The sequence below is a fragment of the Dipodomys merriami genome, unplaced genomic scaffold, assembly GCF_024711535.1.
Source record: "Dipodomys merriami isolate MVZ:Mamm:240054 unplaced genomic scaffold, mDipMer1.0.p SCAF_1, whole genome shotgun sequence".
Taxonomy (NCBI): Eukaryota; Metazoa; Chordata; class Mammalia; order Rodentia; family Heteromyidae; genus Dipodomys; species Dipodomys merriami.
The window spans coordinates 4,934,686-4,949,220 of record NW_027202270.1 but is presented as its reverse complement, the minus strand read 5'-3'; positions in this window follow the sequence as shown (position 1 = coordinate 4,949,220).

Here is a 14,535-nt window from a genome sequence, read left to right as displayed (position 1 = left end):
AGCAGCTGAGATTACAAGTGTGAGCTACCATGCTTGGGTTGTTTTTGAGATGGGATCTTGCTAACATTTCCCAAGCTGGCCTTCCACCTAGATCTCCCTATCTCTGCCTGTTGAGTAGCTCAGATAACAAGTATGTGCCACCACATTCCCCCTCTCCCCCACTAAAAAATGTCACCTTCTAGTGAAATTCCAGGACTAAGCTTGCCAAGATGTTCTACCATTCCACTACATTTCTCTGGGATCTCCATCATGTTTCTTCTGGTCATAGAGCCTTAGTTTGTAGTTACATGATGTAGTTATGTGCAACATGCATGTCATCTGTGCTTGATCCTGCACAGTACTCTAAGCTCCATGCTTGCTTTTGACAACTAGAGTGGTCAGGGTGTACTTAGATTAAATTACTAAAAATACAACACAAACAAAGGAGATCTTCAATTTAAGAAGTAGAAAAATTACCCATGTAACTCAGGTCCCATCACATGATAGGTGGACTCATTACAGGGTGCCAGGTGAAACCAACGGTCTATGCAGTAGGCACTAAAATCCACAGGCAACATGACCCTGTCAAGATGGTCATGAGACACCTTGAGATAAGCAGTTTGTAAAGCCACCTATGAGAGCATGAAACACAGACAAATGTACACAAGAAAGAAATGGCTGGACTCCAGTGGATCGCACCTGTAATCCTAACCACTCAGAAGACTGAGCTAGAAAGATTGTGGCTCAAAGTCAGCCTGGGACCCTTAATCGTCAATTCACCATAAAAAGCTGAAGTGGAGCTGTCATTCAAGTGGTAGAGTGCTAAACTTGAGCAAAAAAGCTCAAGGACAGCACCCAGGCCCTGAGTTCAAGCCTCACTACTAACACACACACACACACACACACACACACACACACACACACACACACACACACACGAGAAAGAAAGGGAGAGAAAGAAAGAGAGGGGGGAAGGAAAAAGGAGGAAGGAAGAACGGAAGGAAGGAAGGAAGGAAGGAAGGAAGGAAGGAAGGAAGGAAGAAAGGAAGGATATGGTAGTATTAGAAATCTAGGGTATTAGAAATGATTAAAAGTGGAGGGAAGTAGCTTTGGTAGAAACTGCTGACCAGGTTTCCACCATTTCCTTTCCCCCCTGAGATGCATGCTGTGCTGGTTACACTCCCAGGGTCCTGTCAGGATGGAGTGGCCATAACTGCAGTTCCTTGATGGGAGCTGAGTGGAGTCAATGTGTAGCAAGCATGTCAGCGCCCATCCTGCTAGCATGCTTCATCCCCAGCCTCCACGTCGTAACCATCTGCCTGCTCAAGGCCATGTCCACATCAACCTCAACTTTGAAAGCTGCATGGAGAAGCGGTGAGGAGGGAGGGTTGTTAGCTATCCTGATTCTTTTTCCTGAATGGTTGCATGAGACAGAGCTCTGCATGGCCCCAGCGTGCACACAGGCCTCTGCCCACATCTCCCTGGGGCCTGGGTGGTATCTGGGGGCCCCCTTTAAAGAGAGGGTAGACTTCAGTGCTGGACTCCAGAGGAGAGGCAAGGTGTCAAGGGGAAGGAGCTGCAGAGACTCATCTTCCTGGTCTCTCCTGGATACAGTGCTGAGTCAGGGGCCTTGCTGCCCCTGGAAAGAACATGACTGCATCCCTCCATCCCATCTGCCTTTGCGGCCAGACCTTCCAGGAACGCTGCTCTGTCTCTACAGTTATGAAGATTCAGTCCTGGTCTTCTGAAAGTTCTCATCTACTATCTGAGGTCAAGCTTTCTGGGTGAACTGATCTGTGGCTCTTGTGGCTTGGAATGAAGGATGCTGTGTCTGGGATTGTTGTTCTTGGCCTGGTCCTGTGGCATTAACGAGGGAGAGGGGCAAATCTGCCCCCTTCTCTGTCTCAGTATGATGGTTGGCTGTGCTTTTCTGGTTTGAGGGAAGCTTTTTTCCCTTCCTCAGCAGCCTTCCCTCTGTGGAGGTGAGGTGCTGGGCCTGTGGCTGCAGTTGGGTTTGTCTGTGTGTCCTCTCTGTGCAGCAGGTATCTGGCTCACAGCTGGGAGCACATCCTGAGTGTTAGCGCTGGCTAAAGATACCCAATACCCAATGTACCACTGGGCAACGGTGGATCTTGTCTGACTTCTCTCTCCCTCTCTCCCTCCCTCCTTCCCTCATTCTTTCTCCCCCCTCCTCTCTGTTTTTTATTTTTTATTTTTGTAGTCCTGGGGTTTGAACTCAGGGGCTCGGTGGTGTTATCCCTGAGTTGTTTTTCTCAAGGTGAGTCCTCTACCATTTTGAACCACAGCACTACTTCTGGTTTTCTGGTACTTACTTGGAGATAAGAGTCTCATGGACTTTCCTACCTGGGCTGGTTTCAACCCTGATCCTCAGATCTCAACCTTCTGAGTAGCTAGGATTACAGGTGTGAGACACCAGCACCCAGTCTTGTTTTTGTACTTTCTTCCTTAGTCAATGTACACTGGCGTTGGTGTGGCCCAGCTCAGTAGAGCTGATGTTAAATTTTCTGGAATTTTGTGAGCAGGTAGGTATCTTCTATGGTAGCTTGAAACATGCAATGGTGGAGGTATTTACACCACAGGAATTGGCACACAAAAAAGACACACGCCAATATTTTTTTCTATCAAGAAGACCTGCTAAAAATGTATCAGTATATCACTGACCCTTGCGGCTCAGCCACTGTCAAACACGAGAGAGCCACTGTTCCTGAAGAAGTTCCCCAAGCAGAGATACTTGAGACCCCCAAACCGAGTCCAGTGGTCTCACAGGAAAGGGGGGCTAGTGCTGGCTAGACAAATGAGTCTGTCAGAAAAACCAAAGGCCGATCTTATAAAGATTTGCAAAAATGTGGTCTGTAGGCATTGGAGAACTTTCAGAGGGAAAAATCAGTTATTCTTGAGTTGTACACTTGTGGTTCCCAGGATTTCACTGTCATTGATCAGCTGCTTCTCAGACGTGTGTCCTTGGTATGAAGATGTTGATTGATTTGCCTGGGTTTCACACAGGCTCTGATGTTTGTTACCAAAGCAAAAGATCAACCAGTCTTACATGGATTTGGAGCCTAGGAAGAGTCAGTGCCCCTTGTTCCCTGACTCAGCGATAGTACCTTGGATCTTAAGAACTGGAGAGACGAGGAAGGTTGACTTGTGACTTTTCCAGTGCTGTATGTCTGGCAGAAAGGCACCCACCATCACTCTTCCAACCTTTCTTTCAATGGCAAGAATCCTCTAGCATGCTCGGCTTTGCTTTTCCATGGGGCCTAAGGAGGTGCTCAGGCAGGTCTCTTCTGAGGATGGCCCTTCCCCAGCCCACTGGAACCGTTCCTGTGAGCTGCCATCTTTGTGGTACTGCTACTCCCTTGAGTAACTTCTGCCAGGCAAGGAAAGGTCTTGTCTGTACTTCACACCCTTCTGTCTATGGAGTTTGGGCTCCCACCCCTCCCCACACCACTCCTGTCACAATACCTTCCATGCAGAGAGCTACCAACTGCCATCATTGCTTACCAGCAACTCCAAGGCAACATGGCTTCCCCGATTAGGTCGAGAATCCAAAACTCACGCAAGACTAAAATTTCTGTGCAGTGACTGGATACTGTAGTTGAAAGGACCCGAAACAAACACCCCTGTGATTGACTTGTGTCGATTCAGATTCTCTGTGACGGATCACACACAGCCGGTGTTCACAGCAGGGCAGCAGAATCTGTAACGCTGCGATTAATTATTGAGGTGATAGCATCTCTGAGAGTTGCTTAAGTGATATTTACGGTCCTTTGCCAGGCAACTATTCTGGGATTGACTCTCATTAAAAATCTATCAAACTGGAGTTGTAAGCGCGTGGTTTACACACAGCATCCCCAGACACAGCCTCTCCTGGCTTACTGTGGACATTCTTGTTGAAGATGAAGGAAATGTGAGTGGACTGCTTTAGTCACAGGCTGGCTGGACACAAGCACCATCCTGGGAATGGGCAGATAAGATGAAGCTTCTTAGAAAGTATTTAGGTTCCCCTGTTGTTTCTGCAACAAATGATGGCCAAGGGTAGTGTCTAGAAATAACACAGATCTGTTCCCTTCCAGTTCTTGGGGTCAGAAGTCTGGAGCAGGGCAGCTGGATGGTAGTTCTTCTCAAGATCCTAGGGGGCAATCTACTTCTTTGCCTTCTCCTGCTTCTAGAAGCCAGTTGTTTTTCTTGGCCTGTGACTCCTCCAGTATTCAAAGGCAACACTTCATCTTCACTTCAAAACCTCGTTCTCTCTCTCTCTTTCTCTCTCTCTCTCTCTCTCTCTCTCTCTCTCTCTCTCTGTTCATCCCTTCCTCTCCTCTCCTCTCCATTTTTTCCTTCCTCCCTTCCTTTCTCTCTCTTTCTTTCCTTCCGTTCCCTTGTGCCTCTCTCTCTCTCTCTCTCTGTCCTCTTTCTCTTCAACCCCCCCCTCATTTTCTTGGCTCTCCTCCCTATTGTGATTACATTGAGCCTACCATCCTCATAATCAAGCTAACCTCTCCATCTCAAGGTCCTTAACTTCATCCAGCTACAGACTGTCCCCTTTATTATTTGTAATAACTATGTAACATAACAGGTTCATGGGTATGGGGGTCAGGATGGAGGCAACGTAGGGGCATTCGTCAGCCCACTCCACATGGCTCCTAGTTAATGTTCCGAGGAGGATCAGGATTCCTGAGAATGGAAATCTGTGAATCTCTGTGCTGGGCACACATGGTAAGTGGGGACAGGGCAGCTATTGTAGCCCCGTGGCCTGCCTGACCCCTGGAGGGCAGTTCTCACTGTCAGACAAAGGGACACTTAGAGCTTTGGTGTGGCCAGCACTGGTGGCTGCCTGTCCCATCTTGACCCTGACCTGCAGGATGGCTGTGAGGCACCTGGGGGCTCTCATCTCAGATGTCAGACATGGCACGTGTCAGGGTCATTGAGACACTGTGGTCTGACATCGGACCCCTCCAAAGTCACGTGTAGGTGGCTATTGGTGCACTCAGGTAATTTGGGTTAGTGTGGTCACGAGGTGGCAGCCCTGGTTCCTTGGGATTTGTGTCCTGGTTAGAGAAGTCCCCAGGGCTCCCCCTCCCCGGGGTGTGCATACAGAAGAGGCCATGTTGGCTCACAGCTGGAAGTTGGCTACCTGTGGCTCAAGGGATGAACCCTCCTGGCAGGGCTACAGCTTTGCCGCCATCTTGATCTGGGACTTCTCAGCTGCAGAGCTGTGGAAAATGGAATTCTGTTGCTTAAGTCACCCGGTCTGTGGGATTTTGTTTGGGCAGCTGAGCAGACTGAGACAGTGGAGTTTGGATGACTGGGGATCTTCACGATGCTGATGGGCCTGGAAGGCCCTGCGGCTCCTTCTAGAAGCTAGAGGATCACAGTGGCGCCCTTGCTTACTTGTCCTTCCTCTCCAGCCTCTCTTTGGGCACACGTTCAGTCAATCTCCAGGAAAACAGCCAAGTCTCATCCTCATGCTCCACAGGTCTGAACACTGCTGTGATGCTGAGTGAGCCTCCTCCACCTTAGCCACAGAGTCCCAGGCTGCAACTGAAAATGGCAGCCTCTTTCCAGACTTGGACCATTTGATGATGATGGATCTGTCTTTGACCCTATTTTGGTTTATTTACTCAGGTCTTTTTCTCAAAAAAAGAAAGAAAAAAAAACCTCCACAAAACAACAAAACTGGGAGCAGCCTGCTTGTTTCTCAGTGGTGACATTCTTGTTTCCTGTGCCTGCTTTAGTCTGCTCAAGCTTCGTATGTCAGGTGACTTATACACAATGACACATGAAAGGAATAAAACTCAAGACAGCCATCCACTCGCAGCCGGTGCCTTCAACAATCCAAGGCCACTGTGTCAGGCCTTCAGTGAGCCCTCGGCTGGGTGCTTTCTCCTTGCTTCAGCCTGTTTCTCATCTGCCCTGGGGCATCCGTTCTCAGTTTAAGCCCCCCTCAAGCTCCTTCGTTAATTGTATTTCACCCACTGGGTAAAGTTTAAGCTCCTTTCCTCAGTGGCATTAAAAGCTCCCCATGCCCATGTTGGCTTCCTTCTGCCATTGTGCCTCATTTTCCAGTGTCTCCTTGACCCACTTGTGTGTCTGGTGCTCACCCTTGTCTTGTGTCCCTGTATTCCAGTCAACACCTTTCCCCTTGTTGGACAAACTTACCCTCCCTCACCCTTGAAGGGACCGTGGAATGTGCTTGCTTTGGCTCATTCCCACCCAGGTCCCAGCCAAAGGCATCAGTGTCATCATAAAATCAAAAGCTCCGGTGACTTCCAGATCTAGTGAATAAACCCTGTCTCATCAAAGATGCATGGAAAAATCTTATGTGATTGTTTCATGCTAACTGACGCCCTGTCTGTGGCCTCTGGGCAGCCATTTCTACTTCTGATTTGGTTTCTACTTCCCATTTGGTTTCCAGCAAGTAAGTGAATTACTGGAAGGCCTGGAAGGATGGCTTGCTGCCGGGGCACAGACACCTGGAGGTGACCTTGTTCTGAGGAGGAACTGTTATTTGAGGCTGGCAATACTGATTCTCACATCTGTGTTTACAAAAGCAAATTTCAGAATTGTTTCACCCCTCAAGGATGCCTTGAGTCTGCTGGGTTATAAAGTGGGTAAGCTCTTTCATTTCAGAAGTCTAGCTTTAGGCTGTAAGACAATGTGAGCTGTGTCCAAAGAGACCGATGAGAACAGAAGGATAGAAACCAGTGTCTGTGGATGTCTGAGCCAACAAGCCCCCAGGGTTTCCTTCTCCATTAGATACAGGGGGGTCACTGTTCTAGACCGTCAGACTATGAGGGGGCCTGAACAAATATTTCAATTTCTTTTTAAATCAGATGATAAAAAAAGGAGCTTGGTATCCCAGATATTTTTTTTCTGACATCAGAAATAAATGAAAACATTGTTAAGGGTCGTAATGAGTTTGGCAGGATTCCCATAGCACAATGCTACACACAGGGGTGGCTCAATGTTAGAAGTGTTAAGTTCTCACGGTTCCGGAGATTGGAAGTCCACCATCAAGGTGCTGTGGGGTGGGTGTCCTGTGGGCTCTCGATCTTGGACTGCTTCTTGCTACCTTTTCCTCTGGCCAGCCCTGTGTGCAATTGGATTACCAGGGAATGAAGCCACGCAGGGCCTAGGTTGGGGTTCATCCAAATGAACCTCACATTCTGAGGTTCTAGGGCTTAGGAATTCAGCAAAGATATTTTGAGGGACAGAATCTAAGCCTACAAAAATCTACTGTGACAGAGGGGACCCGTGAAGACACAAAGGGCCACAAAATCGTAGTGTGGTCTTGATGCCGGTAGAGGACTCTGACTATCTGTATGGAACACAGTGAGTGGGGAATGGTCTCCGAGTCTGGAGAGTCTGGAGAGACTCCGAAGGGTTTATTACTCAAGCAGAGCTTTGGCTAGGGCCCCAGAGCACTCTCAATACTCGTTATCTATCTCCCTCTCTCCTGTTAGCTGCTCTGTTGGCTGAGGCTCTGGGAAGCATGGAACCAACAAAACATGTCACAGCAATACTTATTTAACTTTCTTCTTAAAAGGCCTCATTATTTGCCAGGCTGTCTAAGGTGGGGGGGGGATTTGTATACCCAGTATTCATGGAGTAAACACAATTCTTTTCTACTGAAGAGCAAAAAGCTGTGCTCACCCCTGTGATGAACTCACAGAAGGAGACCGTGGATGGATTTCCTGTGTCCTTGTTGCTGACAAGAGGCAGCTGGAAGGGGCTGGGTGACTAAGGTGAAGCAGCAGCCCAGAACTTGACTCACTCCAGACAGGGAAGACCACATCCTGTCTCCAATTTCTGCTTCCCGGGAACAGGAGATTGTGTGTTCAGAGAGCTTTGAGAACATTAATCACATCCACACACATCCAGGGGGGCTTTCTAACACTAAGGAGTATATGTTGCACAAGGTCAACCAAGGTCACCTAGAAAGTCAGTGTCAGAGGAAGAGTTGGATCCTGCTGCCTCCGGGGAACAGTGAATTTGTGGGTCAGCTTAGCAGCTTAGCCTGACCACAGATGGGTCACCACTCTTGGCCATTACCAAGGACAAGGTGAGATGACTTTCCTCTCTAGGCTTCTAAGGGCTGTGCAGACTCTCTCATAGACCCCCTGGAGGTGGGAGGAGAGATTGCTTGGGAAATATTGTTGTTGTTTACAAGGCTACTTTCCCCTTGTCTAGCACACGTTTTGGTTTTGTGTTGTGTAGGGACTTGTGCTGCATGAAGTGGGTTGAAGATGAGCTAGTGACAATGCTCCACCATGAGAACCCAATTTTGGACCACAGCCCAGCAGAAATGGAGGGCTGGCAGGGTGCAGGTACTTCATGCCTGCAATCCTAGCTACTCAGGAGGCTGAGATCTGAGGGCCATGGTTCCAATCTAGCCCCAGCAGACCAATCTGAGAGACTCTGTCCTCCAACCAATGGCAAAAAGCCAGAAGTAGAGGTGTGGCTCAAGTGGTAGTATAATAAGTTTTGAGTGCAAAAGCTAAGCAAGAGCATGAGGTCTTGAGTTCAAATCCCAGTACTCCACCCCCCACCACCACACACACTACTATCAGTGGCTGTGAGGAGAATGAGCAATTCTTCTGTTATCCAGCCTGACCTTGGAGAATGACTTGTAAAGCATTCAAAAATTTCCCCCCAAGATCAGCACTGTGGGAACAAGAAGTGCAACCGACACACCCACGGACTGGGGTGACAATGACCCCAGAAAGTGAGCTGTGTAGGAAGAACCAAAAGCCTCATCAATAGTTAAGAGGGGGCTCTGCAGCCCCACAGCGAGGCGTCTCACAGGCATCTAACGGAGAACCGTAAATCTTAACGGGCGCCTTCAGATGATGGACTCAGATAATGCGATCAAAGGCACCGGAAGTCCTAAGTCTTGATACGGCTTTCCAAACACGTCAGGCTAGAAGTGAGTCTTCCTCTACACAATGACTTGCTGTCCTTTCAGGCAAGAAAATGTTTAATTATTGAGTGACCAGCCTGAGGGGAGAGCCTGCCCTCCTCACCACGCCTGGATGACTCGCGTGTGAGCAAACCCTGGCTTAGACAAATAAGGCTGGTAATTCTCTCTAAAAGTGGAAGTCAACTCTGCTGCCAGATCAGTCTTTAAAGAAGCAACAGTCGGATTTGTTCAGTACTGTATTCTGGGTCTGAGACCACGTGCCAGGATGCTGTACCCTTATCTGCTGACTTAGTTTCCCCAAAGCACTGAGAGATTTGGGGGAAGGGACAGAAAAAAGCCCTACTTCACTGAGAACGCAGAGCACCTTTGCCCTTGGTGTGTTAGTGAGCAGAAAGGAAGGAGCCATGGTTGACGGGGAACACAGGTGAACATGATCTTGGGCCAAGACCTCAAGAGAAATCAAGCCAAGAACAACGCCACAGGTTCTTATTTTATCTGTGGTCATGGCTAGGAGGCCTCAGAGTGAGGAGAATGGGGTCAGAGATTAATTGATGAGTCCACCTACTGAATCAAGATGGCTGCCATGAGCAGGAAGGATAGATGGGGGGAAATGTGACCTGGAGACCAGCACCCACACACTCAAGGACAAACACTGCATTAACAGAATGCTTGATTTAAAGCAGAAGTGCTCATTTTTTCCCTTAAGCCTTATATTTTCTTAAAAGCTGCAATGTTTAGTAAGAATAAATAAAAGTAACCGCTCTTCCCTCTGACCTTTCCTGTATGCCTTGCTGATTAACATACTCTGGGATTTAGCAAGAAAGCCTAAAAAAAACAAAACAAAACAAAACAAAGAACTTATTCTGGGAAAATAACTCCTTTGGGAACAAAAGTGTTTGTGAAGAAAAATATTCATCTTCAGGATGCACACTTGTCTTAAAGGGAGTGTGTGGCAGAGTCTAGTCTTTGTCTCAAAGAAATGTCCATGCTGGGTGCTAATGGCACACACCTGTAATCCTAGCTACTCGGGAGACTGAGATCTGAGGGTCATGGTTCAAAGCCAGCCTGGGCAGGGAAGTCCGTGAGACTCTTATCTCCAATTAAATCACAGACAAAGCCAGAAGTGGCACTGTGGCTCTAGTGGTAGAGTGCCAGCCTTGACAAAAGGAGCTCAGAGTTCAAGTCTTAGGACTGGAAAAATAAAAATAAAAAAGAACAAAAAAGCCCAGGTATTAATGATCCAAGCTTGAAGTCTCTTTACCCCATTTAATAAAACATTGCAACAGGAAGAATGACAAAATATGCCACGTATCAGATTACAGGGAGCCCTTATCCTAAGGTGAATTTGACCGACCCTCAACCCACCCTTTCACCATAAATACCTGTGACGTTGCACCTGCTTTTAGATGTGCCCACACCTGTGTCTGGGTTGTATATTCCCCATTTTCCCTTTGCTTTGCCTTCCTAATAAACTCTCTCAGTCTTTGCCTCCATGTGCCATCGAGTTCTCTTTGTGATAGCATCAAGAATTTCTAGGTTCTCAAGGGCCCAGCAGAGCCTGTTTCCTTTTGGAGACTGCCTCCTGTGGCGTCCTGGTACATACCTGTCACCAATCTGGTCCACTCCAGGTACATGGGAGTGGGGACCACAGGCTCCGGGTGGAAGCTGGATCTAGGCCACATGGCAGAGGTAGCAAGTGTCAGGATCCTCAGCTTCAGCTTTTCAAGGGCCCAGCCATTTGGATCAGGCTGATTTCAAATCCATGCAGCTCTGGCTATCCCATCCACCACTGCCTGCTCCTTTCTCTGCTTTCCTCCACTGTAACATTCTCAGGGCTTGTGCTGGGGGTGAATATTTATCTTAATCTTCACAGCAACAAGCACAGCTAAGAGCAGGCATTAGTGCCCTCTTGTCTCTATTCTGCAGCGAAAGATTTCTCAGTTTCCTCTGGGAAAAAATGATTTAAAAGACATAGCTTTGCATATTGAATTTCCCTTTGTTCCTTTCTAGGGCCTAATTTAGGTTTTCGGTGCAGATTGGTGTCTGCATAAAAATGAGTGCCCAGGGTGATATACAAACCAACCAACGAAATTCCCACCCTTGAGCTTACAGTATGCCGTGAGTGCTAAGCAGGGACATCAAGGAGATGCAGATTTCAGCCAGATTGTGCACTGGGGTGTCAGGCTCTGCCCAGGGCAGGCAGGCTGCGGTTGTAGCGATGCTTTTTGCACTGTGTGGCTGCTGGTGCCTGGGGTGATGTGTGCAGCTTCCTCCACTGGTGGTGCCCAGCCTCCCCCTGTGGAGAATCATCAATAACTGGTTCTTCGACTTATTTACTGTTGGGCTCAGCTATGCTGCCATAATAGCTACAAAACATGGCGGCGTAAAGGAACAACACAGTGTTGTTGTCGGCCTCGAGTCCCTGCTGCTGTCCTTTGTGGATGTCTGGGTCTGGATCTCCATACCCACACATTGCTGTGATTGACAAGGAGGGGAGAGAACATTCCCAAATCTTCCTGCTGCTAACTTTTCCCTTAATGGTAACCATACAATGTGGCTACCTGGAAATTTTGGACTGAGTTTCTTTTTCACCATGGTGGTTTAATTCTTTTCCTGAGTCATCTGCTGTGTAGGCAATGTTGAGACTTGAGAAAGAGTGTACAATATATGTTGTTCAGAAGCGGTGGAGCATGTTTTGATGTGTCCTATGATGTCTTTCTAGGTCTCAGTCTGAAACAGTTCAAAGAACTGCTTAGAATATTTTAAATCAAGTTTCCAGTTTAAAATAGGACAGTACCTCGTCTAACTTCTCACTAATGCAGCCATGAAAAACCAAAGGCCAAATCTCATAACATGAAGTGACTTAACAGACATCTTAATGCCATAATCCGGGAGACTGACATCAATCACAACACAAAACAGAGCCAGGCAGAGGCTAACACACAGACAGGCACCGTATGGGAGGTTCAACTGTTGGCATTTCTAGGTATGGCCTCAACAATATTGGAAGGACCTTTCTTTTTCTTCTCTTTCCCCTTTCTCCTTTGAAACCGCTGTATCTTCTAAGGCAGGTATCTGGAGCCTGGGGCTGAGACTCTTCCTTACCACCTTTCTTTGTTACTCAGAAGAACTCAGAAGAACAGTGAAGATGGATGCCTGGGGAGGAGGTGCTGGGCATTCTGGGAGTTGTAGTCCTTAGATGGCATCAGAAGACTAATGACTGCTAATTGCAACACAGTGAGCACTGAATACTTGATATAAACTGTGAAGGGAAGTTCTACTGAATCCACTTTGCACACACTCCTCTTGATGGACTCTATCGGTTTTCCTTGGGAGTTGTCTCTTTCCAATTCCAAACATTACGTATGCATCTTTTTTTTTCATTCTGGAACCCAAGAAGTGCTCAGGAGAAAATATATCCATGCACATTGAAAGGTGCTTCAAGCAGTATGCCAAAAATACCAAACCCCACACTCTGTGTTTTATCATCTTAATTATCTTACATACCTTATACTCTATCTTACAAATTTTAATGTGAAGTGTAATCATCTATATAACTAAGGTAAAACCTATCAGAATGGTTGCATTATTTTAAGAGATTCATCTTGTTGTTGATGATGTAACAATCTTGTTTCCTTATTGTGAAGAATTCACAAGGGATCAGAGTTGAAAGAGGAACATTAAAGAGAACAGATACCTGAATCTTGGCCCCTGAGACACAGCCATTCTCAATTTAAGAACACAAGACCCAACAAAAGATTCTAAATAATCAAAGGCATATTTAAGAAAAAGGGACTTCCAAATCACATCCCTTGAATTATAGCCAGAGTGGGCATTTTGATTAGAGTTCCCTACAGGGTGTGATTTGAGGTCCCTTCCCTAAAATATAATTCTTCTCAGCTGTCAGAGGTATATGAAAATCTTTCCCTCACCCTTCTGATATTTCTGCCCAGGTCCACTACTCTACTGACCTTGGACAAATCACCCAGCTCCCTAGCCCTCCGATTCGTCAGCTTCGGAAGCTGGGGGCTCCTTTCCTCTCCACACTCTGTGGGTGATTTTCTTTGGTAGAATGGGAAGTCTCTGACAAGGCGCTTTGAATGCCATGGAGGGAAAGAGGAGAGCTCACAAATACAGGATGGAATGAACATCTGGGGAGCTGGCAGACAGGATGGAGGAAAAGCTCAGATATCAGGGCATAGAGAAAAGGGGAGAGAGAAAGAATAATTTGAGAAAATCTCATTTCTCTTAATCCATAGCTGACCTAAGTTTTATTATCTGTGACTTTGATTTCCAATACATTAAAAGTAATTAGGTGAGCAATTAAAAAGTCTGAAATTAAAAGAGGAAAAAAATGACATACTTTAGTGATGGGTCTTTATATCAGGGCTTCCTGCATTTCCAGTCTTGATTGTTTTCAGATGAGTAATTAATCAGCAAGAGGAGTAAGATTTGATTATCATCTAATCCAAGGGTCTGGGACCAAAGAAACAAGGGGGAGGAGGAGGAGGAGGGGAAAGAGGAGGAGGAGGAGGAGGAGGAGGAGGAGGAGGAGGAGGAGGAGGAGGAGGAGGAGGAGGAGGAGGAGGAGGAAGAGGAGTTCATGCCAGAGGTGAATGCAAAGCTTCACTGAACAGAAGATATAAGTCAGGGCACGGAATAGGTCTGAGTTGATATAGCCCAACTTCCCTGGAATTTTAGTTATGCAAAGTTACATGTGCATTGGGGATTCCAGGGTTTGCTCAATTATTGTAAGTAATAGGTGATATCAACAAAGCCCTCCCTCAAGTAAGGAGCTGTTACTCTTAATCAGCGTGGGTTTAGTTATTTATTGTTCTCTGTTCCCCTGACACATAATCAGGCAAGGGCCTGTTCTGTTTTGCTCCTTGCTGTGCTCCCAGGTCTGGAAGGGCCCTGGTTCCACACACATTTATGGAATTACTTGAAAAAGATGGGAAGAGATGACTCATGAAGCCATCAGCACAGAAAATTCCCTCCAATCCCTGTCTCACATCCCCAGGAGAAGGGAGGGGCCTCCTAGGGCCTAGGATGAGCGCTGCAAACTGCTTGCATGGAAGGGGCTCTGAGCCGAAGCTGTTCCACTGAGCAAACTCAGAGGCATGCTCTAGCTACTCCCACGCTGGGCGGCACAAAACAACACTTCACAAAGCCCAAGAGCTGAGGTTTGGACAGAGATGATCGCGTGTGAGGTACTAGCTGGGGCTTCCACTGTGAAGATGTGAAAGGAGGCAGGACTGGAATCTTCTGGAATCTTCACTATTCAGGATGGGGCCTGAGGTGCAATGGCTTAGTTGGGCTTCGTTGGGGTCACCTGTGTACACCCTTGCATTGGGATTGCGAGCATCATGGTGGGTTCCGAGGGGGAAGATGCTAAGAGCAAATGTCCAGGGAAGAACAGGTGAAGGCTGCCTCATCTTTCTGATCGAGCCTCAGAAGTTGCATGGTATCGTGCTACATCTCCAAGGGCTGTACCTATACCTCTTCATGAGCAGGGCGTCAAAACCTTGTGGTTTTGTCATCTGCGGGTAAATAATGAGCATCGGTTATCTCTGAAATTGGCTGTAAATACATCAGAGTCTTCTTTCTTCTCAACAACG